Consider the following 24,145-nt stretch of genomic DNA (forward strand, 5'->3'; position numbering starts at 1 on the left):
CCACTCTCTCCTCGGTCAGACCCATACTCGGAGCACCGTGCACAGTTCCCCACTCTCTCCTCGGTCAGACCCCACACTCGGAGCACCGTGCCCAGTTCCCCGGTCTCCCCTCGCTCAGACCCTCACTCGGAGCACCGTGCACAGTTCCCCGGTCTCCCCTCGGTCACTCGGAGCACCGTGCACAGTTCCCCGGTCTCTCCTCGGTCAGAACCACACTCGGAGCACCGTGCACAGTTCCCCGGTCTCCCCTCGGTCAGACCCCACACTCGGAGCACCGTGGCCAGTTCCCCGGTCTCCCCTCGGTCAGACCCCACACTCGGAGCACCGTGCACAGTTCCCCGGACTCCCCTCGGTCAGACCCCACACTCGGAGCACCGTGCCCAGTTCCCCGGTCTCTCCTCGGTCAGAACCACACTCGGAGCACCGTGGCCAGTTCCCCGGTCTCCCCTCGGTCAGACCCCACACTCGGAGCACCGTGCACAGTTCCCTGGTCTCCCCTCGGTAAGCACCTCACTCGGAGCACCGTGCACCGTTCCCCGGTCTCCCCTCGGTCAGACCCCGCACTCCGACCACCGTGCACAGTTCGCCGGTCTCCCCTCGGTCACTCGGAGCAGCGTGCACAGTTCCCCGGTCTCTCCTCGGTCAGACCCACACTCGGAGCACCGTGCACAGTTCCCCGGTCTCCCCTCGGTCAGACCCTCATTTGGAGCACCGTGCACAGTTCCCTGGTCTCCCCTCAGTCAGACCCACACTCAGAGCACCATGCACAGTTCCCCGGTCTCCCCTCGGTCACTCGGAGCACTGTGTACAGTTCCCCGGTCTCCACCTCTGTCAGACCCCACACTCGGAGCACCGTGCACAGTTCCCCGGTCTCCCCTCGCTCAGACCCTCACTCGGAGCACCGTGCACAGTTCCCCGGTCTCTCCTTGGTCAGACCCACACTCGGAGCACCGTGCACAGTTCCCCGGTCTCCACTCGGTCACTCGGAGCACCGTTCACAGTTCCCCAGTCTCATAATACCCCTCGGTCCGACCCGCACTCAGAGCACCGTTCACAGTTCCCCAGTCTCCATATCCCCTTCGGTCAGACTCCACACTCGGAACACCGTGCACAGATCCCCGGTCTCCCCTCAGTCAGACCCCACACTCGGAGCACCGTGCACAGATCCCCGGTCTCCCCTCAGTCAGACCCACACTCGGAGCACCATGCACAGTTCCCCGGTCTCTCCTCGGTCAGACCCACACTCGGAGCACCGTGCACAGTTCCCCGGTCTCCACTCGGTCACTCGGAGCACCGTGCACAGTTCCCCGGTCTCCCCTCGGTCACTCGGAGCACCGTGCACAGTTCCCCAGTCTCCATATCCCCCTCGGTCAGTCCCGCACTCGGAGCATCGTGTACAGTTCTCCAGTCTCTGTATCTCCCTCAGTTAGACCTGCACTCGGAGCACCTTGCACAGTTCCCCGGTCTCCCCTCGGTCAGACCCCACACTCGGAGCACCGTGCACAGTTCCCCGGTCTCCCCTCGGTCAGCCCCTCACTCGGAGCACCGTGCACAGTTCCCCGGTCTCCCCTCGGTCACTCGGAGCAGCGTGCACAGTTCCCCGGTCTCCCCTCGGTCAGACCCGCAGTCGGAGCACCGTGCACAGTTCCCCAGTCTCCCCTCGGTCACTCGGAGCACCGTGCACAGTTCCCCGGTCTCCCCTCGGTCAGACCCACACTCGGTGCACCGTGCACAGTTCCCCGGTCTCTCCTCGGTCAGACCCACACTCGGAGCACCGTGCCCAGTTCCCCGGTCTCCCCTCGGTCAGACCCCGCACTCGGAGCACCGTGCACAGTTCCCCGGTCTCCCCTCGGTCACTCGGAGCACCGTGCACAGTTCCCTGGTCTCCCCTCGTTCAGACCCTCACTCGGAGCACCGTGCACAGTTCCCCGGTCTCTCCTCGGTCAGACCCGCAGTCGGAGCACCGTGCACAGTTCCCCGGTCTCCCCTCGGTCACTCGGAGCACCGTGCACAGTTCCCCAGTCTCCCCTCGGTCAGACCCGCACTCGGAGCACCGTGCACAGTTCCCCGGTCTCTCCTCGGTCAGACCCCACACTCGGAGCACCGTGCACAGTTCCCCGGTCTCCCCTCGGTCAGACCCCACACTCGGAGCACCGTGCACAGTTCCCGGTCTCCCTCGGTCAGACCCACACTCGGAGCACCGTGCACCGTTCCCCGGTCTCCCCTTGGTCAGACCCACACTTGGAGCACCGTGCACAGTTCCCCGATCTCCCCTCGGTAAACCTTAACTCGGAGCATCGTGTACAGTTCCCCGGTCTTTGTATCCCCCACGGTTAGACCCACACTCGGAGCACCGTGCACAGTTCCCCAGTCTCTGTATCTCCCTCAGTTAGACCTGCACTCGGAGCACCTTGCACAGTTCCGCGGTCTCCCCTCGGTCAGACCCGCACTCGGAGCACCGTGCACAGTTCCCCGGTCTCTCCTCGGTCAGACCCACACTCGGAGCACCGTGCACAGTTCCCCCGTCTCCCCTCGGTCAGCCCCTCACTCGGAGCACCGTGCACAGTTCCCCACTCTCTCCTCGGTCAGACCCCACACTCGGAGCACCATGCACAGTTCCCCGGTCTCTCCTCGGTCAGACCCACACTCGGAGCACCGTACACAGTTCCCCGGTCTCTCCTCGGTCAGACCCACACTCGGAGCACCGTGCACAGTTCCCCTGTCTCCACTCGGTCACTCGGAGCACCGTGCACAGTTCCCCGGTCTCCCCTCGGTCACTCGGAGCACCGTGCACAGTTCCCCAGTCTCCATATCCCCCTCGGTCAGTCCCGCACTCGGAGCACCGTGCACACTTCCCCGGTCTCCCCTCGGTCAGACCCCACACTCGGGGCACCGTAGACAGCTCCCCGGTCTCCCCTCAGTAAACCTTCACTCGGAGCACCGTGCACAGTTCCCTGGTCGCCCCTCGGTTAGACCCACACTAGGAACACCATGCAGCCTTCCCCAGTCTCCGTATCCCCCACGGTTAGACCCACACTCGGAGCACCGTGCACAGTTCCCCAGTCTCCCCTCGGTCAGACCCGCAGTCGGAGCAGCGTGCACAGTTCCCCGGTCTCCCTCGGTCAGACCCACACTCGGAGCACAGTGCACAGTTCCCCAGTCTCCCCTCGGTCAGACCCGCAGTCGGAGCACCGTGCACAGTTCCCCTGTCTCTCCTCGGTCAGACCCCACACTCGGAGCACCGTGCACAGTTCCCCACTCTCTCCTCGGTCAGACCCCACACTCGGAGCACCGTGCACAGTTCCCCGGTCTCCCCTCGGTTAGACCCACACTCGGAGCACCGTGCACAGTTCCCCGGTCTCGCCTCGGTCAGACCCCACACTCGGAGCACCGTGCACAGTTCCCCGTTCTCCCCTCGGTCAGACCCACACTCGGAGCACCGTGCACAGTTCCCCGGACTCCCCTCGGTCAGACCCACACTCGGAGCACCGTGGCCAGTTCCCCGGTCTCCCCTCGGTCACTCGGAGCACCGTGCACAGTTCCCCGGTCTCCCCTCGGTCAGACCCGCACTCGGAGCACCGTGTACAGTTCCCCACTCTCTCCTCAGTCAGACCCACACTCGGAGCACCGTGGCCAGTTCCCCGGTCTCCCCTCGGTCAGACCCCACACTCGGAGCACCGTGCACAGTTCCCCGGTCTCTCCTCGGTCAGAACCACACTCGGAGCGCCGTGGCCAGTTCCCCGGTCTCCCCACGGTCACTCGGAGCACCGTGCACAGATCCCCGGTCTCCCCTCGGTCAGACCCGCACTCGGAGCACCGTGTACAGTTCCCCACTCTCTCCTCAGTCAGACCCACACTCGGAGCACCGTGGCCAGTTCCCCGGTCTCCCCTCGGTCAGACCCCACACTCGGAGCACCGTGCACAGTTCCCTGGTCTCCCCTCGGTCAGCACCTCACTCGGAGCACCGTGCACCGTTCCCCGGTCTCCCCTCGGTCAGACCCCGCACTCCGACCACCGTGCACAGTTCGCCGGTCTCCCCTCGGTCACTCGGAGCAGCGTGCACAGTTCCCCGGTCTCTCCTCGGTCAGACCCACACTCGGAGCACCGTGCACATTTCCCCGGTCTCCCCTCGGTCAGACCCTCATTTGGAGCACCGTGCACAGTTCCCTGGTCTCCCCTCGGTCAGACCCACACTCAGAGCACCATGCACAGTTCCCCAGTCTCCCCTCGGTCACTCGGAGCACTGTGTACAGTTCCCCGGTCTCCACCTCTGTCAGACCCCACACTCGGAGCACCGTGCACAGTTCCCCGGTCTCCCCTCGGTCAGACCCCACACTCGGAGCACCGTGCACAGTTCCCCGGTCTCTCCTCGGTCAGACCCGCAGTCGGAGCACCGTGCACAGTTCCCCGGTCTCCCCTCGGTCACTCGGAGCACCGTGCACAGTTCCCCAGTCTCCCCTCGGTCAGACCCGCACTCGGAGCACCGTGCACAGTTCCCCGGTCTCTCCTCGGTCAGACCCTCGGTCGGAGCACCGTGCACAGTTCCCCGACCTCCCCTCGGTCAGACCCCTCACTCGGAGCACCGTGCACAGTTCCCCGGTCTCTCCTCGGTCAGACCCCACACTCGGAGCACCGTGCACAGTTCCCGGTCTCCCTCGGTCAGACCCACACTCGGAGCACCGTGCACCGTTCCCCGGTCTCTCCTCGGTAAACCTTCACTCGGAGCATCGTGTACAGTTCCCCGGTCTTTGTATCCCCCACGGTTAGACCCTTACTCGGAGCACCGTGCACAGTTCCCTGGTCTCCGTATCCCCCTCAGTTAGACCCACACTCGGAGCACCGTGCACAGTTCCGCGGTCTCCCCTCGGTCAGACCTGCACTCGGAGCACCGTGCACAGTTCCCCGGTCTCTCCTCGGTCAGACCCACACTCGGAGCACCGTGCACAGTTCCCCGGTCTCCCCTCGGTCAGACCCACACTCGGAGCACCGTGCACAGTTCCCCGGTCTCCCCTCGGTCACTCGGAGCACCGTGCACAGTTCCCCACTCTCTCCTCGGTCAGACCCCACACTCGGAGCACCGTGCACAGTTCCCCGGTCTCCCCTCGGTCAGCCCCTCACTCGGAGCACCGTGCACAGTTCCCCACTCTCTCCTCGGTCAGACCCACACTCGGAGCACCGTACACAGTTCCCCGGTCTCTCCTCGGTCAGACCCACACTCGGAGCACCGTGCACAGTTCCCCTGTCTCCACTCGGTCACTCGGAGCACCGTGCACAGTTCCCCGGTCTCCCCTCGGTCACTCGGAGCACCGTGCACAGTTCCCCAGTCTCCATATCCCCCTCGGTCAGTCCCGCACTCGGAGCACCGTGCACACTTCCCCGGTCTCCTCTCGGTCAGACCCCACACTCGGGGCACCGTAGACAGCTCCCCGGTCTCCCCTTGGCAGACCCACACTCGGGGCACAGTAGACAGCTCCCCGGTCTCCCCTCAGTAAACCTTCACTCGGAGCACCGTGCACAGTTCCCTGGTCGCCCCTCGGTTAGACCCACACTCGGAACACCATGCAGAGTTCCCCAGTCTCCATATCCCCCACGGTTAGACCCACACTCGGAGCACCGTGCACAGTTCCCCGGTCTCCCCTCGGTCAGACCCGCAGTCGGAGCACCGTGCACAGTTCCCCGGACTCCCCTCGGTCAGACCCCACACTCGGAGCACCGTGCCCAGTTCCCCGGTCTCTCCTCGGTCAGAACCACACTCGGAGCGCCGTGGCCAGTTCCCCAGTCTCCCCTCGGTCACTCGGAGCACCGTGCACAGTTCCCCGGTCTCCCCTCGGTCAGACCCGCACTCGGAGCACCGTGTACAGTTCCCCACTCTCTCCTCAGTCAGACCCACACTCGGAGCACCGTGGCCAGTTCCCCGGTCTCCCCTCGGTCAGACCCCACACTCGGAGCACCGTGCACAGTTCCCTGGTCTCCCCTCGGTCAGCACCTCACTCGGAGCACCGTGCACCGTTCCCCGGTCTCCCCTCGGTCAGACCCCGCACTCCGACCACCGTGCACAGTTCGCCGGTCTCCCCTCGGTCACTCGGAGCAGCGTGCACAGTTCCCCGGTCTCTCCTCGGTCAGACCCACACTCGGAGCACCGTGCACAGTTCCCCGGTCTCCCCTCGGTCAGACCCTCATTTGGAGCACCGTGCACAGTTCCCTGGTCTCCCCTCGGTCAGACCCACACTCAGAGCACCATGCACAGTTCCCCGGTCTCCCCTCGGTCACTCGGAGCACTGTGTACAGTTCCCCGGTCTCCACCTCTGTCAGACCCCACACTCGGAGCACCGTGCACAGTTCCCCGGTCTCCCCTCGGTCAGACCCCACACTCGGAGCACCATGCACAGTTCCCCGGACTCCCCTCGCTCAGACCCTCACTCGGAGCACCGTGCACAGTTCCCCGGTCTCTCCTCGGTCAGACCCACACTCGGAGCACCGTGCACTGTTCCCCGGTCTCTCCTCGGTCAGACCCACATTCGGAGCACCGTGCACAGTTCCCCGGTCTCCACTCGGTCACTCGGAGCACCGTGCACAGTTCCCCAGTCTCATAATACCCCTCGGTCCGGCCCGCACTCAGAGCACCGTTCACAGTTCCCCAGTCTCCATATCCCCCTCGGTCAGACTCCACACTCGGAGCACCGTGCACAGATCCCCGGTCTCCCCTCAGTCAGACCCCACACTCGGAGCACTGTGCACAGTTCCCCGGTCTCTCCTCGGTCAGACCCACACTCGGAGCACCGTGCACAGTTCCCCGGTCTCCACTCGGTCACTCGGAGCACCGTGCACAGTTCCCCGGTCTCCACTCGGTCACTCGGAGCACCGTGCACTGTTCCCCGGTCTCCCCTCGGTCACTCGGAGCACCGTGCACAGTTCCCCAGTCTCCATATCCCCCTCGGTCAGTCCCGCACTCGGAGCACCGTGTACAGTTCCCCGGTCTCCACCTCTGTCAGACCCCACACTCGGAGCACCATGCACTGTTCCCCGCTCTCCCCTCGGTCAGCCCCTCACTCGGAGCACTGTGCACAATTCCCCGGTCTCCCCTCGGTCAGACCCGCACTCGGAGCACCGTGCACCGTTCCCCGGTCTCCCCTTGGTCAGACCCACACTTGGAGCACCGTGCACAGTTCCCCGGTCTCCCCTCGGTAAACCTTCACTCGGAGCATCGTGTACAGTTCTCCAGTCTCTGTATCTCCCTCAGTTAGACCTGCACTCGGAGCACCTTGCACAGTTTCCCGGTCTCCCCTCGGTCAGACCCACACTCGGAGCACCGTGCACAGTTTCCCAGTCTCTGTATCTCCCTCAGTTAGACCTGCACTCGGAGCACCTTGCACAGTTCCGCGGTCTCTCCTCGGTCAGACCCGCACTCGGAACACCGTGCACAGTTCCCCGGTCTCCCCTCGGTCAGACCCCACACTCGGAGCACCGTGCAGAGTTCCCCGGTCTCCCCTCGGTCAGCCCCTCACTCGGAGCACCGTGCACAGTTCCCCGGTCTCCCCTCGGTCACTCGGAGCACCGTGCGCGGTTCCCCGGTCTCCCCTCGGTCACTCGGAGCAGCGTGCACAGTTCCCCGGTCTCCCCTCGGTCAGACCCGCAGTCGGAGCACCGTGCACAGTTCCCCAGTCTCCCCTCGGTCACTCGGAGCACCGTGCTCAGTTCCCCGGTCTCTCCTCGGTCAGACCCACACTCGGAGCACCGTGCACAGTTCCCCGGTCTCCCCTCGGTCAGGCCCCGCACTCGGAGCACCGTCCACAGTTCCCCGGTCTCCCCTCGGTCACTCGGAGCACCGTGCACAGTTCCCTGGTCTCCCCTCGCTCAGACCCTCACTCGGAGCACCGTGCACAGTTCCCCGGTCTCTCCTCAGTCAGACCCGCAGTCGGAGCACCGTGCTCAGTTCCCCGGTCTCCCCTCGGTCACTCGGAGCACCGTGCACAGTTCCCCAGTCTCCCCTCGGTCAGACCCGCACTCGGAGCACCGTGCACAGTTCCCCGGTCTCTCCTCGGTCAGACCCGCAGTCGGAGCACCGTGCACAGTTCCCCGGTCTCTCCTCGGTCAGAACCACACTCGGAGCACCGTGCACAGTTCCCCGGTCTCCCCTCGGTCAGACCCCGCACTCCGACCACCGTGCACAGTTCCCCGGTCTCCCCTCGGTCACTCGGAGCACCGTGCACAGTTCCCCGGTCTCTCCTCGGTCAGACCCACACTCGGAGCACCGTGCACAGTTCCCCGGTCTCTCCTCGGTCAGACCCACACTCGGAGCACCGTGCACAGTTCCCCGGTCTCTCCTCGGTCAGACCCCACACTCGGAGCACCGTGCCCAGTTCCCCGGTCTCTCCTCGGTCAGAACCACACTCGGAGCACCGTGCACAGTTCCCCGGTCTCCCCTCGGTCAGACCCTCACTCGGAGCACCGTGCACAGTTCCCTGGTCTCCCCTCGGTCAGACCCACACTCGGAGCACCATGCACAGTTCCCCGGTCTCCCCTCGGTCACTCGGAGCACCGTGTACAGTTCCCCGGTCACCACCTCTGTCGGACCCCACACTCGGAGCACCGTGCACAGTTCCCCGGTCTCTCCTCGCTCAGACCCACACTCGGAGCACCGTGCACTGTTCCCCGGTCTCTCCTCGGTCAGAACCACACTCGGAGCACCGTGCACAGTTCCCCGGTCTCTCCTCGGTCAGACCCACACTCGGAGCACCGTGCACAGTTCCCCGGTCTCCCCTCGGTCAGACCCCACACTCGGAGCACCGTGCACAGTTCCCCGGTCACCACCTCTGTCAGACCCCACACTCGGAGCACCGTGCACAGTTCCCCGGTCTCTCCTCGGTCAGACCCACACTCGGAGCACCGTGCACAGTTCCCCGATCTCCCCTCGGTAAACCTTCACTCGGAGCATCGTGTACAGTTCCCCGGTCTTTGTATCCCCCACGGTTAGACCCACACTTGGAGCACCGTGCACAGTTCCCCAGTCTCTCCTCGGTCAGACCCGCAGTCGGAGCACCGTGCACAGTTCCGCGGTCTCTCCTCGGTCAGACCCACACTCGGAGCACCGTGCACAGTTCCCCACTCTCTCCTCGGTCAGACCCCACACTCGGAGCACCGTGCACAGTTCCCCGGTCTCCCCTCGGTCAGCCCCTCACTCGGAGCACCGTGCACAGTTCCCCGGTCTCCCCACGGTCAGCCCCTCACTCGGAGCACCGTGCACAGTTCCCCGGTCTCCCCTCGGTCACTCGGAGCAGCGTGCACATTTCCCCGGTCTCCCCTCGGTCAGACCCGCAGTCGGTGCACCGTGCACAGTTCCCCGGTCTCCCCTCGGTCACTTGGAGCACCGTGCGCAGTTCCCCGGTCTCTCCTCGGTCAGACCCGCAGTCGGAGCACCGTGCACAGTTCCCCGGTCTCTCCTCGGTCAGACCCCACACTCGGAGCACCGTGCACAGTTCCCCGGTCTCCCCTCGGTCAGACCCACACTCGGAGCACCGTGCACAGTTCCCCGGTCTCCCCTCGGTCAGACCCACACTCGGAGCACCGTGCACAGTTCCCCGGTCTCCCCTCGGTCACTCGGAGCACCGTGCACAGTTCCCCGGTCTCCCCTCGGTCAGACCCTCACTCGGAGCACCGTGCACAGTTCCCCGGTCTCCCCTCGGTCAGACCCACACTCGGAGCACCGTGCACAGTTCCCCGGTCTCTCCTCGGTCAGACCCGCACTCGGAGCACCGTGCACAGTTCCCCGGTCTCTCCTCGGTCAGAACCACACTCGGAGCACCGTGCACAGTTCCCCGGTCTCTCCTCGGTCAGAACCACACTCGGAGCACCGTGCACAGTTCCCCACTCTCTCCTCGGTCAGACCCCACACTCGGAGCACCGTGCCCAGTTCCCCGGTCTCTCCTCGGTCAGAACCACACTCGGAGCACCGTGCACAGTTCCCCGGTCTCCCCTCGGTCAGACCCACACTTGGAGCACCGTGCACTGTTCCCCGGTCTCCCCTCGGTCAGACCCCGCACTCCGACCACCGTGCACAGTTCCCCGGTCTCCCCTCGGTCACTCGGAGCACCGTGCACAGTTCCCCGGTCTCTCCTCGGTCAGACCCACACTCGGAGCACCGTGCACAGTTCCCCGGTCTCTCCTCGGTCAGACCCACACTCGGAGCACCGTGCACAGTTCCCCGGTCTCCCTGGGTCAGACCCACACTCGGGGCACCGTGCACAGTTCCCCGGTCTCTCCTCGGTCAGACCCCACACTCGGAGCACCGTGCCCAGTTCCCCGGTCTCTCCTCAGTCACAACCACACTCGGAGCACCGTGCACAGTTCCCCGGTCTCCCCTCGGTCAGACCCTCACTCGGAGCACCGTGCACAGTTCCCTGGTCTCCCCTCGGTCAGACCCACACTCGGAGCACCATGCACAGTTCCCCGGTCTCCCCTCGGTCACTCGGAGCACCGTGTACAGTTCCCCGGTCTCTCCTCGGTCAGACCCACACTCGGAGCACCGTGCCCAGTTCCCCGGTCTCTCCTCGGTCAGAACCACACTCGGAGCGCCGTGGCCAGTTCCCCGGTCTCCCCTCGGTCACTCGGAGCACCGTGCACAGTTCCCCGGTCTCCACCTCTGTCAGACCCCACACTCGGAGCACCGTGCACAGTTCCCCGGTCTCTCCTCGGTCAGACCCACACTCGGAGCACCGTGCCCAGTTCCCCGGTCTCTCCTCGGTCAGAACCACACTCGGAGCGCCGTGGCCAGTTCCCCGGTCTCCCCTCGGTCACTCGGAGCACCGTGCACAGTTCCCCGGTCTCCCCTCGGTCAGACCCGCACTCGGAGCACCGTGTACAGTTCCCCACTCTCTCCTCAGTCAGACCCACACTCGGAGCACCGTGGCCAGTTCCCCGGTCTCCCCTCGGTCAGACCCCACACTCGGAGCACCGTGCACAGTTCCCTGGTCTCCCCTCGGTCAGCACCTCACTCGGAGCACCGTGCACCGTTCCCCGGTCTCCCCTCGGTCAGACCCCGCACTCCGACCACCGTGCACAGTTCGCCGGTCTCCCCTCGGTCACTCGGAGCAGCGTGCACAGTTCCCCGGTCTCTCCTCGGTCAGACCCACACTCGGAGCACCGTGCACAGTTCCCCGGTCTCCCCTCGGTCAGACCCTCATTTGGAGCACCGTGCACAGTTCCCTGGTCTCCCCTCGGTCAGACCCACACTCAGAGCACCATGCACAGTTCCCCGGTCTCCCCTCGGTCAGACCCCACACTCGGAGCACTGTGCACAGTTCCCCGGTCTCTCCTCGGTCAGACCCACACTCGGAGCACCGTGCACAGTTCCCCGGTCTCCACTCGGTCACTCGGAGCACCGTGCACAGTTCCCCGGTCTCCACTCGGTCACTCGGAGCACCGTGCACAGTTCCCCGGTCTCCCCTCGGTCACTCGGAGCACCGTGCACAGTTCCCCAGTCTCCATATCCCCCTCGGTCAGTCCCGCACTCGGAGCACCGTGTACAGTTCCCCGGTCTCCACCTCTGTCAGACCCCACACTCGGAGCACCATGCACTGTTCCCCGCTCTCCCCTCGGTCAGCCCCTCACTCGGAGCACTGTGCACAATTCCCCGGTCTCCCCTCGGTCAGACCCGCACTCGGAGCACCGTGCACAGTTCCCCGATCTCCCCTCGGTAAACCTTCACTCGGAGCATCGTGTACAGTTCTCCAGTCTCTGTATCTCCCTCAGTTAGACCTGCACTCGGAGCACCTTGCACAGTTTCCCGGTCTCCCCTCGGTCAGACCCACACTCGGAGCACCGTGCACAGTTTCCCAGTCTCTGTATCTCCCTCAGTTAGACCTGCACTCGGAGCACCTTGCACAGTTCCGCGGTCTCCCCTCGGTCAGACCCGCACTCGGAACACCGTGCACAGTTCCCCGGTCTCCCCTCGGTCAGACCCCACACTCGGAGCACCGTGCAGAGTTCCCCGGTCTCCCCTCGGTCAGCCCCTCACTCGGAGCACCGTGCACAGTTCCCCGGTCTCCCCTCGGTCACTCGGAGCACCGTGCGCGGTTCCCCGGTCTCCCCTCGGTCACTCGGAGCAGTGTGCACAGTTCCCCGGTCTCCCCTCGGTCAGACCCGCAGTCGGAGCACCGTGCACAGTTCCCCAGTCTCCCCTCGGTCACTCGGAGCACCGTGCACAGTTCCCCGGTCTCTCCTCGGTCAGACCCACACTCGGAGCACCGTGCACAGTTCCCCGGTCTCCCCTCGGTCAGGACCCGCACTCGGAGCACCGTGCACAGTTCCCCGGTCTCCCCTCGGTCACTCGGAGCACCGTGCACAGTTCCCTGGTCTCCCCTCGCTCAGACCCTCACTCGGAGCACCGTGCACAGTTCCCCGGTCTCTCCTCAGTCAGACCCGCAGTCGGAGCACCGTGCTCAGTTCCCCGGTCTCCCCTCGGTCACTCGGAGCACCGTGCACAGTTCCCCAGTCTCCCCTCGGTCAGACCCGCACTCGGAGCACCGTGCACAGTTCCCCGGTCTCTCCTCGGTCAGACCCGCAGTCGGAGCACCGTGCACAGTTCCCCGGTCTCTCCTCGGTCAGAACCACACTCGGAGCACCGTGCACAGTTCCCCGGTCTCCCCTCGGTCAGACCCCGCACTCCGACCACCGTGCACAGTTCCCCGGTCTCCCCTCGGTCACTCGGAGCACCGTGCACAGTTCCCCGGTCTCTCCTCGGTCAGACCCACACTCGGAGCACCGTGCACAGTTCCCCGGTCTCTCCTCGGTCAGACCCACACTCGGAGCACCGTGCACAGTTCCCCGGTCTCTCCTCGGTCAGACCCCACACTCGGAGCACCGTGCACAGTTCCCCGGTCTCTCCTCGATCAGACCCACACTCGGAACACCATGCCCAGTTCCCCGGTCTCTCCTCGGTCAGAACCACACTCGGAGCACCGTGCACAGTTCCCCGGTCTCTCCTCGATCAGACCCACACTCGGAACACCATGCCCAGTTCCCCGGTCTCTCCTCGGTCAGAACCACACTCGGAGCACCGTGCACAGTTCCCCGGTCTCCCCTCGGTCAGACCCTCACTCGGAGCACCGTGCACAGTTCCCTGGTCTCCCCTCGGTCAGACCCACACTCGGAGCACCATGCACAGTTCCCCGGTCTCCCCTCGGTCACTCGGAGCACCGTGTACAGTTCCCCGGTCACCACCTCTGTCAGACCCCACACTCGGAGCACCGTGCACAGTTCCCCGGTCTCTCCTCGCTCAGACCCACACTCGGAGCACCGTGCACTGTTCCCCGGTCTCTCCTCGGTCAGAACCACACTCGGAGCACCGTGCACAGTTCCCCGGTCTCTCCTCGGTCAGACCCACACTCGGAGCACCGTGCACAGTTCCCCGGTCTCCCCTCGGTCAGACCCCACACTCGGAGCACCGTGCACAGTTCCCCGGTCACCACCTCTGTCAGACCCCACACTCGGAGCACCGTGCACAGTTCCCCGGTCTCTCCTCGGTAAACCTTCACTCGGAGCATCGTGTACAGTTTCCCAGTCTCTGTATCCCCCACGGTTAGACCCACACTCGGAGCACCGTGCACAGTTTCCCAGTCTCTGTATCTCCCTCGGTCAGACCCACACTCGGAGCACCTTGCACAGTTCCCCGGTCTCCCCTCGGTCAGACCCGCACTCGGAGCACCGTGCACAGTTCCCCGGTCTCTCCTCGGTCAGACCCGCACTCGGAGCACCGTGCACAGTTCCCCGGTCTCCCCTCGGTCAGACCCCACACTCGGAGCACCGTGCACAGTTCCCCGGTCTCTCCTCGGTAAACCTTCACTCGGAGCATCGTGTACAGTTTCCCAGTCTCTGTATCCCCCACGGTTAGACCCACACTCGGAGCACCGTGCACAGTTTCCCAGTCTCTGTATCTCCCTCGGTCAGACCCACACTCGGAGCACCTTGCACAGTTCCCCGGTCTCCCCTCGGTCAGACCCGCACTCGGAGCACCGTGCACAGTTCCCCGGTCTCTCCTCGGTCAGACCCGCACTCGGAGCACCGTGCACAGTTCCCCGGTCTCCCCTCGGTCAGACCCCGCACTCCGACCACCGTGCACAGTTCCCCGGTCTCCCCTCGGTCAGACCCACACTTGGAGCACCGTGCACAGTTCCCCGGTCTCCCCTCGGTAAACCTTCACTCGGAGCATCGTGTACAGTTCCCCGGTCTTTGTATCCCCCACGGTTAGACCCACACTTGGAGCACCGTGCACAGTTCCCCACTCTCTCCTCGGTCAGACCCCACACTCGGAGCACCGTGCACAGTTCCCCGGTCTCCCCTCGGTCAGCCCCTCACTCGGAGCACCGTGCACAGTTCCCCGGTCCCCCCTCGGTCATTCGGAGCACCGTGCACAGTTCCCCGGTCTCCCCTCGGTCACTCGGAGCAGCGTGCACAGTTCCCCGGTCTCCCCTCGGTCAGACCCGCAGTCGGAGCACCGTGCACAGTTCCCCAGTCTCCCCTCGGTCACTTGGAGCACCGTGCACAGTTCCCCGGTCTCTCCTCGGTCAGACCCGCAGTCGGAGCACCGTGCACAGTTCCCCGGTCTCTCCTCGGTCAGACCCCACACTCGGAGCACCGTGCACAGTTCCCCGGTCTCCCCTCGGTCAGACCCACACTCGGAGCACCGTGCACAGTTCCCCGGTCTCCCCTCGGTCAGACCCACACTCGGAGCACCGTGCACAGTTCCCCGGTCTCCCCTCGGTCACTCGGAGCACCGTGCACAGTTCCCCGGTCTCCCCTCGGTCAGACCCTCACTCGGAGCACCGTGCACAGTTCCCCGGTCTCCCCTCGGTCAGACCCACACTCGGAGCACCGTGCACAGTTCCCCGGTCTCTCCTCGGTCAGACCCGCACTCGGAGCACCGTGCACAGTTCCCCGGTCTCTCCTCGGTCAGAACCACACTCGGAGCACCGTGCACAGTTCCCCGGTCTCTCCTCGGTCAGAACCACACTCGGAGCACCGTGCACAGTTCCCCGGTCTCCCCTCGGTCAGACCCACACTCTGAGCACTGTGCACAGTTCCCCACTCTCTCCTCGGTCAGACCCCACACTCGGAGCACCGTGCCCAGTTCCCCGGTCTCTCCTCGGTCAGAACCACACTCGGAGCACCGTGCACAGTTCCCCGGTCTCCCCTCGGTCAGACCCACACTTGGAGCACCGTGCACTGTTCCCCGGTCTCTCCTCGGTCAGACCCCGCACTCCGACCACCGTGCACAGTTCCCCGGTCTCCCCTCGGTCACTCGGAGCACCGTGCACAGTTCCCCAGTCTCTCCTCGGTCAGACCCACACTCGGAGCACCGTGCACAGTTCCCCGGTCTCTCCTCGGTCAGACCCACACTCGGAGCACCGTGCACAGTTCCCCGGTCTCTCCTCGGTCAGACCCCACACTCGGAGCACCGTGCCCAGTTCCCCGGTCTCTCCTCAGTCACAACCACACTCGGAGCACCGTGCACAGTTCCCCGGTCTCCCCTCGGTCAGACCCTCACTCGGAGCACCGTGCACAGTTCCCTGGTCTCCCCTCGGTCAGACCCACACTCGGAGCACCATGCACAGTTCCCCGGTCTCCCCTCGGTCACTCGGAGCACCGTGTACAGTTCCCCGGTCACCACCTCTGTCAGACCCCACACTCGGAGCACCGTGCACAGTTCCCCGGTCTCTCCTCGGTCAGACCCACACTCGGAGCACCGTGCACTGTTCCCCGGTCTCTCCTCGGTCAGACCCACACTCGGAGTACCGTGCACAGTTCCCCGGTCTCCACTCGGAGCACCGTTCACTGTTCCCCAGTCTCATAATACCCCTCGGTCCGACCCGCACTCAGAGCACCGTTCACAGTTCCCCAGTCTCCATATCCCCCTCGGTCAGACTCCACACTCGGAGCACCGTGCACAGATCCCCGGTCTCCCCTCAGTCAGACCCACACTCGGAGCACCGTGCACAGTTCCCCGGTCTCTCCTCGGTCAGACCCACACTCGGAGCACCGTGCACAGTTCCCCGGTCTCCACTCGGTCACTCGGAGCACCGTGCACAGTTCCCCGGTCTCCCCTCGGTCACTCAGAGCACCGTGCACAGTTCCCCAGTCTCCATATCCCCCTCGGTCAGTCCCGCACTCGAAGCACCGTGCACAGTTCCCCGGTCTCCCCTCGGTCAGACCCACACTCGGAGCACCTTGCACCGTTCCCCAGTCTCCCCTTGGCAGACCCACACTCGGGGCACCGTAGACAGCTCCCCAGTCTCCCCTCAGTAAACCTTCACTCGGAGCACCGTGCATAGTTCCCTGGTCGTCCCTTGGTTAGACCCACACTCGGAACACCATGCAGAGTTCCCCAGTCTCCGTATCCCCCACGGTTAGACCCACACTCGGAGCACCGTGCACAGTTCCCCAGTCTCCATATCCCCCTCGGTCAGTCCCGCACTCGGAGCACCGTGCACAGTTCCCCAGTCTCCATATCCCCCTCGGTCAGACCCCACACTCGGGGCACCGTAGACAGCTCCCCGGTCTCCCCTCAGTAAACCTTCACTCGGAGCACCGTGCACAGTTCCCTGATCGCCCCTCGGTTAGACCCACACTCGGAGCACCGTGCACAGTTCCCCAGTCTCCCCTCGGTCAGACCCGCAGTCGGAGCAGCGTGCACAGTTCCCCGGTCTCTCCTCGGTCAGACCCGCACTCGGAACACGGTGCACAGTTCCCCGGTCTCCCCTCGGTCAGACCCACACTCGGAGCACCATGCACAGTTCCCCGGTCTCCCCTCGGTCAGACCCACACTCGGAGCACCGTGCACAGTTCCCCAGTCTCCCCTCGGTCACTCGGAGCACCGTGCCCAGTTCCCCGGTCTCCCCTCGGTCAGACCCCACACTCGGACCACCGTGCACAGTTCCCCAGTCTCCCCTCGGTCAGACCCCACACTCGGAGCACCGTGCACAGTTCCCCGGTGTCCACTCAGTTCGACCCGCACTCGGAGCACAATGCACAGTTCCCCAGTCTCCATATCCCCCACAGTTAGGTACACACTCAGAGCACGTGCACTATTCCCCAGTCTCCGTATCCCCCTCAGTTAGGTACACACTTGGAACACCATGCATAGTTCCCCAGCCTCCACTCGGTCAGATCCCACACTCGGAGCAACGTGCGCAGTTCCCCGGTCTCTCCTTCGTCTGACCGCGCACTCGGAGCATCGTACACAGTTCCCCAGTCTCCCCTCGGTCAGACCCCACACTCGGAGCACCGTGCACAGTTCCCCGGTCTCCCCTCGGTCAGCCCCGCACTCGGAGCACCGTGCACAATTCCCCGGTCTCCCCTCGGTCAGACCCACACTCGGAGCACCGTGCACTGTTCCCCAGTCTCCCCTTGGTCAGACCCACACTCAGGGCACCGTAGACAGTTCCCCGATCTCCCCTCGGTAAACCTTCACTCGGAGCATCGTGTACAGTTCTCCAGTCTTTGTATCCCCCACGGTTAGACCCACACTCGGAGCACCGTGCACAGTTCCACAGTCTCCGTATCCCCCACGGTTAGACCCATACTCGGAGCACCGTGCACAGTTTCCCAGTCTCTGTATCTCCCTCAGTTAGACCTGCACTCGGAGCACCATGCACAGTTCCGCGGTCTCCCCTCGGTCAGACCCGCACTCGGAGCACCGTGCACAGTTCCCCACTCTCTCCTCGGTCAGACCCCACACTCAGAGCACCGTACACAGTTCCCCGGTCTCCCCTCGGTCAGACCCCACACTCGGAGCACCGTGCACAGTTCCCCGGTCTCCCCTCGGTCAGACCCACACTCGGAGCACCGTGCACAGTTCCCCGGTCTCCCCTCGGTCAGACCCGCACTCGGACCACCGTGCACAGTTCCCCACTCTCTCCTCGGTCAGACCCCACACTCGGAGCACCGTGCACAGTTCCCCGGTCTCTCCTCGGTCAGAACCACACTCGGAGCACCGTGCACAGTTCCCCAGTCTCCCCTCGGTCAGACCCCACACTCGGAGCACCGTGCACAGTTCCCCGGTCTCCCCTCAGTCAGACCCCACACTCGGAGCACCGTGCAGTGTTCCCCGGTCTCTCCTCGGTCAGACCCGCATTCGGAGCACCATGCACAGTTCCCCGGTCTCCCTCGGTCACCCGGAGCACCGTGCACAGTTCCCCGGTCTCCCCTCTGTCAGGCCCACACTCGGAGCACCGTGCACAGTTCCCCGGTCTCCCTCGGTCAGACCCGTACTCGGAGCACCGTGCACAGTTCCCCAGTCTCCCCTCGGTCAGACCCGCACTCGGAGCACCGTGCACAGTTCCCCGGTCTCCCCTCGGTCACTCGGAGCACCGTGTACAGTTCCACAGTCTCCACCTCTGTCAGACCCCACATTCGGAGCACCGCACACAGTTCCCCGGTCTCCCCTCGGTCAGACCCCACACTTGGAGCACCGTGCACAGTTCCCCGGTCTCCCCTCGGTCACTCGGAGCACCGTGCACAGTTCCCCAGTCTCCATATCCCCCTCGGTCAGACCCACATTCGGAGCACCGTGCACAGTTCCCCGGTCTCCCTCGGTCAGACCCGCACTCGGAGCACCGTGCACAGTTCCCAGTCTCCCCTCGGTCAGACCCGCACTCGGAGCACCGTGCACTGTTCCCCAGTCTCCCCTTGGTCAGACCCACACTCAGGGCACCGTAGACAGTTCCCCGATCTCCCCTCGGTAAACCTTCACTCGGAGCATCGTGTACAGTTCTCCAGTCTTTGTATCCCCCACGGTTAGACCCACACTCGGAGCACCGTGCACAGTTCCACAGTCTCCGTATCCCCCACGGTTAGACCCATACTCGGAGCACCGTGCACAGTTTCCCAGTCTCTGTATCTCCCTCAGTTAGACCTGCACTCGGAGCACCATGCACAGTTCCGCGGTCTCCCCTCGGTCAGACCCGCACTCGGAGCACCGTGCACAGTTCCCCACTCTCTCCTCGGTCAGACCCCACACTCAGAGCACCGTACACAGTTCCCCGGTCTCCCCTCGGTCAGACCCCACACTCGGAGCACCGTGCACAGTTCCCCGGTCTCCCCTCGGTCAGACCCACACTCGGAGCACCGTGCACAGTTCCCCGGTCTCCCCTCGGTCAGACCCGCACTCGGACCACCGTGCACAGTTCCCCACTCTCTCCTCGGTCAGACCCCACACTCGGAGCACCGTGCACAGTTCCCCGGTCTCTCCTCGGTCAGAACCACACTCGGAGCACCGTGCACAGTTCCCCAGTCTCCCCTCGGTCAGACCCCACACTCGGAGCACCGTGCACAGTTCCCCGGTCTCCCCTCAGTCAGACCCCACACTCGGAGCACCGTGCAGTGTTCCCCGGTCTCTCCTCGGTCAGACCCGCATTCGGAGCACCATGCACAGTTCCCCGGTCTCCCTCGGTCACCCGGAGCACCGTGCACAGTTCCCCGGTCTCCCCTCTGTCAGGCCCACACTCGGAGCACCGTGCACAGTTCCCCGGTCTCCCTCGGTCAGACCCGTACTCGGAGCACCGTGCACAGTTCCCCAGTCTCCCCTCGGTCAGACCCGCACTCGGAGCACCGTGCACAGTTCCCCGGTCTCCCCTCGGTCACTCGGAGCACCGTGTACAGTTCCACAGTCTCCACCTCTGTCAGACCCCACATTCGGAGCACCGCACACAGTTCCCCGGTCTCCCCTCGGTCAGACCCCACACTTGGAGCACCGTGCACAGTTCCCCGGTCTCCCCTCGGTCACTCGGAGCACCGTGCACAGTTCCCCAGTCTCCATATCCCCCTCGGTCAGACCCACATTCGGAGCACCGTGCACAGTTCCCCGGTCTCCCTCGGTCAGACCCGCACTCGGAGCACCGTGCACAGTTCCCAGTCTCCCCTCGGTCAGACCCGCACTCGGAGCACCATGCACAGTTCCCCGGTCTCACCTCGGTCACTCGGAGCACCGTGTACAGTTCCCCGGTCTCCACCTCTGTCAGACCCCACACTCGGAGCACCGTGCACAGTTCCCCCGTCTCTCCTCGGTCACTCGGAGCACCGTGCACAGTTCCCCGGTCTCCCCTCGGTCACTCGGAGCACCATGCGCAGTTCCCCAGTCTCCATATCCCCCTCGGTCAGACCCGCACTCGGAGCACCGTGCACAGTTCCACGGTCTCCCTTCGGTCAGACCCCACACTCGGAGCACCGTGCACAGATCTCCGGTCTCCCCTCGGTCAGACCCACACTCGGAGCACCGTGCACAGTTCCCCGGTCTCCCCTCGGTCACTCGGCGCACCGGGCACAGTTCCCCAGTCTCCATATCCCACTCGGTCAGATCCGCACTCGGAGCACCGTGGACAGTTCCCTGGTCTCCCCTTGGTCAGACCCACACTCGGAGCACCGTGCACAGTTCACCGGTCTCTCCTCGGTCAGACCCACACTCGGAGGACCGTGCACAGTTCCCCGGTCTCCACTCGGTCACTCAGAGCACCGTGCACAGTTCCCCGGTCTCCCCTCGGTTAGACCGGCACTCGGAGCACCGTGCACAGTTCGCTGGTCTCCGTATCTCCCTCGGTCAGACCCCACACTTGGAGCACCGTGCACAGTTCCCCCGTCTCCCCTCGGTTACAACCGCACTCCGAGCACCGTGTACAGTTCCCCGGTCTCTCCTCAGTCAGACCCACACTCGGAGCACAGTGCAGTTTCCTGGTCTCCCCTTGCTCAGACCCTCACTCGGAGCACCGTGCACTGTTCCCCGGTCTCTCCTCGGTCAGACCCACATTCGGTGCACCGTGCACAGTTCCCCGGTCTCCCTCGGTCAGACTTGCACTCGGAGCACCGTGCACAGTTCCCCGGTCTCCCCTCGGTCACTCGGAGCACCGTGTACAGTTCCCCGGTCTCCACCTCTGTCAGACCCCACACTCGGAGCACCGCGCACAGTTCCCCGGTCTCCCCTCGGTCAGACCCCACACTCGGAGCACGTGCACAGTTCCCCGGTCTCCCCTCGGTCACTCGGAGCACCGTGCACAGTTCCCCAGTCTCCATATCCCCCTCGGTCAGACCCACATTCGGAGCACCATGCACAGTTCCCCGGTCTCCCTCGGTCAGACCCGCACTCGGAGCACCGTGCACAGTTCCCAGTCTCCACTCGGTCAGACCCGCACTCGGAGCACCATGCACATTTCCCCGGTCTCCACCTCTGTCAGACCCCACACTCGGAGCACCATGCACAGTTCCCCAGTCTCTCCTCGGTCACTCGGAGCACCGTGCACAGTTCCCCGGTCTCCCCTCGGTCACTCGGAGCACCATGCGCAGTTCCCCAGTCTCCTTATCCCCTTCGGTCAGACCCCACACTCGGAGCACCGTGCACAGATCTCCGGTCTCCCCTCGGTCAGACCCACACTCGGAGCACCGTGCACAGTTCCCCGGTCTCTCCTCGGTCAGACCCACACTCGGAGCACCGTGCACAGTTCCCCGGTCTCCACTCGGTCACTCGGAGCACCGTGCACAGTTCCCCGGTCTCCCCTCGGTCACTCGGCGCACCGGGCACAGTTCCCCAGTCTCCATATCCCACTCAGTCAGATCCGCACTCGGACCACCGTGGACAGTTCCCTGGTCTCCCCTTGGTCAGACCCCACACTCGGAGCACCGTGCACAGTTCCCCGGTCTCCCCTTGGTCAGACCCACACTCGGAGCACCGTGCAGTTCCCCGGTCTCTCCTCGGTCAGACCCACACTCGGAGGACCGTGCACAGTTCCCCGGTCTCCACTCGGTCACTCGGAGCACCGTGCACAGTTCCCCGGTCTCCCCTCAGTCAGACCCCACACTCGGAGCACAGTGCACAGTTCCCTCGTCTCTCCTCGGTCAGACCTACACTCCGAGTACCGTGCACAGTTCCCCGGTCTCCCCTCGGTTACAACCGCACTCCGAGCACCGTGTACAGTTCCCAGGTCTCTCCTCAGTCAGACCCACACTCGGAGCACCGTGCGCAGATCCCCGGTCTCCCCTCGGTCAGACCCTCACTCGGAGCACCGTACACAGTTCCCCGGTGTCCCCTCGGTCAGACCCGCACTCGGAGCACCGTGCACAGTTCCCCAGTCTCCCTCGGTCAGACCCGCACTCGGAGCACCGTGCACCGTTCCCCGGTCTCCCCTCGGTCAGACCCACACTCGGGGCACTGTAGACAGTTCCCCGGTCTCCCCTCGGTAAACCTTCACTCGGAGCATCGTGCACAGTTCCCCGGTCTCTGTATCCCGCACGGTTAGACCCACACTCGTAGCACCGTGCACAGTTCCCCGGTCTCCCCTTGCTCAGACCCTCACTCGGAGCACCGTGCACTGTTCCCCGGTCTCTCCTCGGTCAGACCCACATTCGGAGCACCGTGCACAGTTCCCCGGTCTCCCCTCGGTCAGACCCCACACTCGGAGCACCGTGCACAGTTCCCCGGTCTCCCTCGGTCAGACTCGCACTCGGAGCACCGTGCACAGTTCCCCAGTCTCCCCTCGGTCAGACCCGAACTCGGAGCACCATGCACAGTTCCCCGGTCTCTCCTCGGTCACTCGGAGCACCGTGTACAGTTCCCCGGTCTCCACCTCTGTCAGACCCCACACTCGGAGCACCGTGCACAGATCCTCGGTCTCCCCTCGCTCAGACCCTCACTTGGAGCACCGTGCACAGTTCCCCGGTCTCTCCTCGGTCAGACCCGCACTCAGAGCACCGTGCACAGTTCCCCGGTCTCCCTTCGGTCAGACCCCACACTCGGAGCACCGTGCACAGATCCCCGGTCTCCCCTCAGTCAGACCCACACTCGGAGCACCGTGCACAGTTCCCCGGTCTCTCCTCGGTCAGACCCACACTCGGAGCACCGTGCACAGTTCCCCGGTCTCCACTCGGAGCACCGTGCACAGTTCCCCGGTCTCCCCTCGGTCACTCGGTGCACCGTGCACAGTTCCTCGGTCTCCATATCGCCCACGGTTAGACCCACACTCGGAGCACCGTGCACAGTTCCCCGGTCTCCCCTCGGTCACTCGGTGCACGGTGCACAGTTCCCCAGTCTCCATATCCCACTCGGTCAGACCCGCACTCGGAGCACCGTGGACAGTTCCCTGGTCTCCCCTCAGTCAGACCTACACTCGGAGCACCGTGCACAGTTCCCCGGTCTCCACTCGGTCACTCAGAGCACCATGCACAGTTCCCCGGTCTCTGTATCTCCCTCGGTCAGACCCACATTCGGAGCACCGTGCACAGTTCCCCGGTCTCCCCTCGGTTACAACCGCACTCCGAGCACCGTACACAGTTCCCCGGTGTCCCCTCGGTCAGACCCGCACTCGGAGCACAGTGCCCAGTTCCCTGGTCTCTCCTCAGTCAGACCTGCACTCGGAGCACCGTGCACAGATCTCCGGTCTCTCCTCAATCAGACCCCACACTCGGAGCACCGTGCACAGTTCCCCGGTCTCCCCTCGGTCAGACCCACACTCGGAGCACCGTACACAGTTCCCCGGTGTCCCCTCGGTCAGACCCGCACTCGGAGCACGGTGCCCAGTTCCCTGGTCTCTCCTCAGTCAGACCTGCACTCGGAGCACCATGCACAGTTCCCCGGTCTCCCCTCGGTCAGACCCGCACTCGGAGCACTGTGCACAGATCCCCGGTCTCGCCTCGGTCAGACCCACACTCGGAGCACCGTGCACAGTTCCCCGTTGTCCCCTCGGTCAGACCCGCACTCGGAGCACCGTGCACCGTTCCCCGGTCTCCCCTCGGTCAGACCCACAGTCGGAGCACCGTGCACAGTTCCCCAGTCTCCCTCGCTCAGACCCGCACTCTGAGCACTGTGCACCGTTCCCCGGTCTCCCCTTGGTCAGACCCACACTCGGGGCACTGTAGACAGTTCCCCGGTCTCCCCTCGGTCAGACACTCACTCCGAGTGAGGGGAGACCGGGGAACTGTGCACGGTGCTCCGAGTGTGGGTCTAACCGTGGGGAGACCGGGGAACAGTGCGCGGTGCTCCGAGTGTGGGTCTGACAGAGGTGGAGACCGGGGAACTGTACACGGCGCTCCGAGTGACCGAGGAGAGACCGGGGAACTGTGCATGGTGCTCCAAGTGCAGGTCTGACCGAGGGGAGACTGGGGAACAGTG

Source organism: Chiloscyllium plagiosum, unplaced genomic scaffold, assembly GCF_037043375.1.
Source record: "Chiloscyllium plagiosum isolate Xiang-an unplaced genomic scaffold, Cpla_swu_hap1 HiC_scaffold_49, whole genome shotgun sequence".
Taxonomy (NCBI): domain Eukaryota; kingdom Metazoa; phylum Chordata; class Chondrichthyes; order Orectolobiformes; family Hemiscylliidae; genus Chiloscyllium; species Chiloscyllium plagiosum.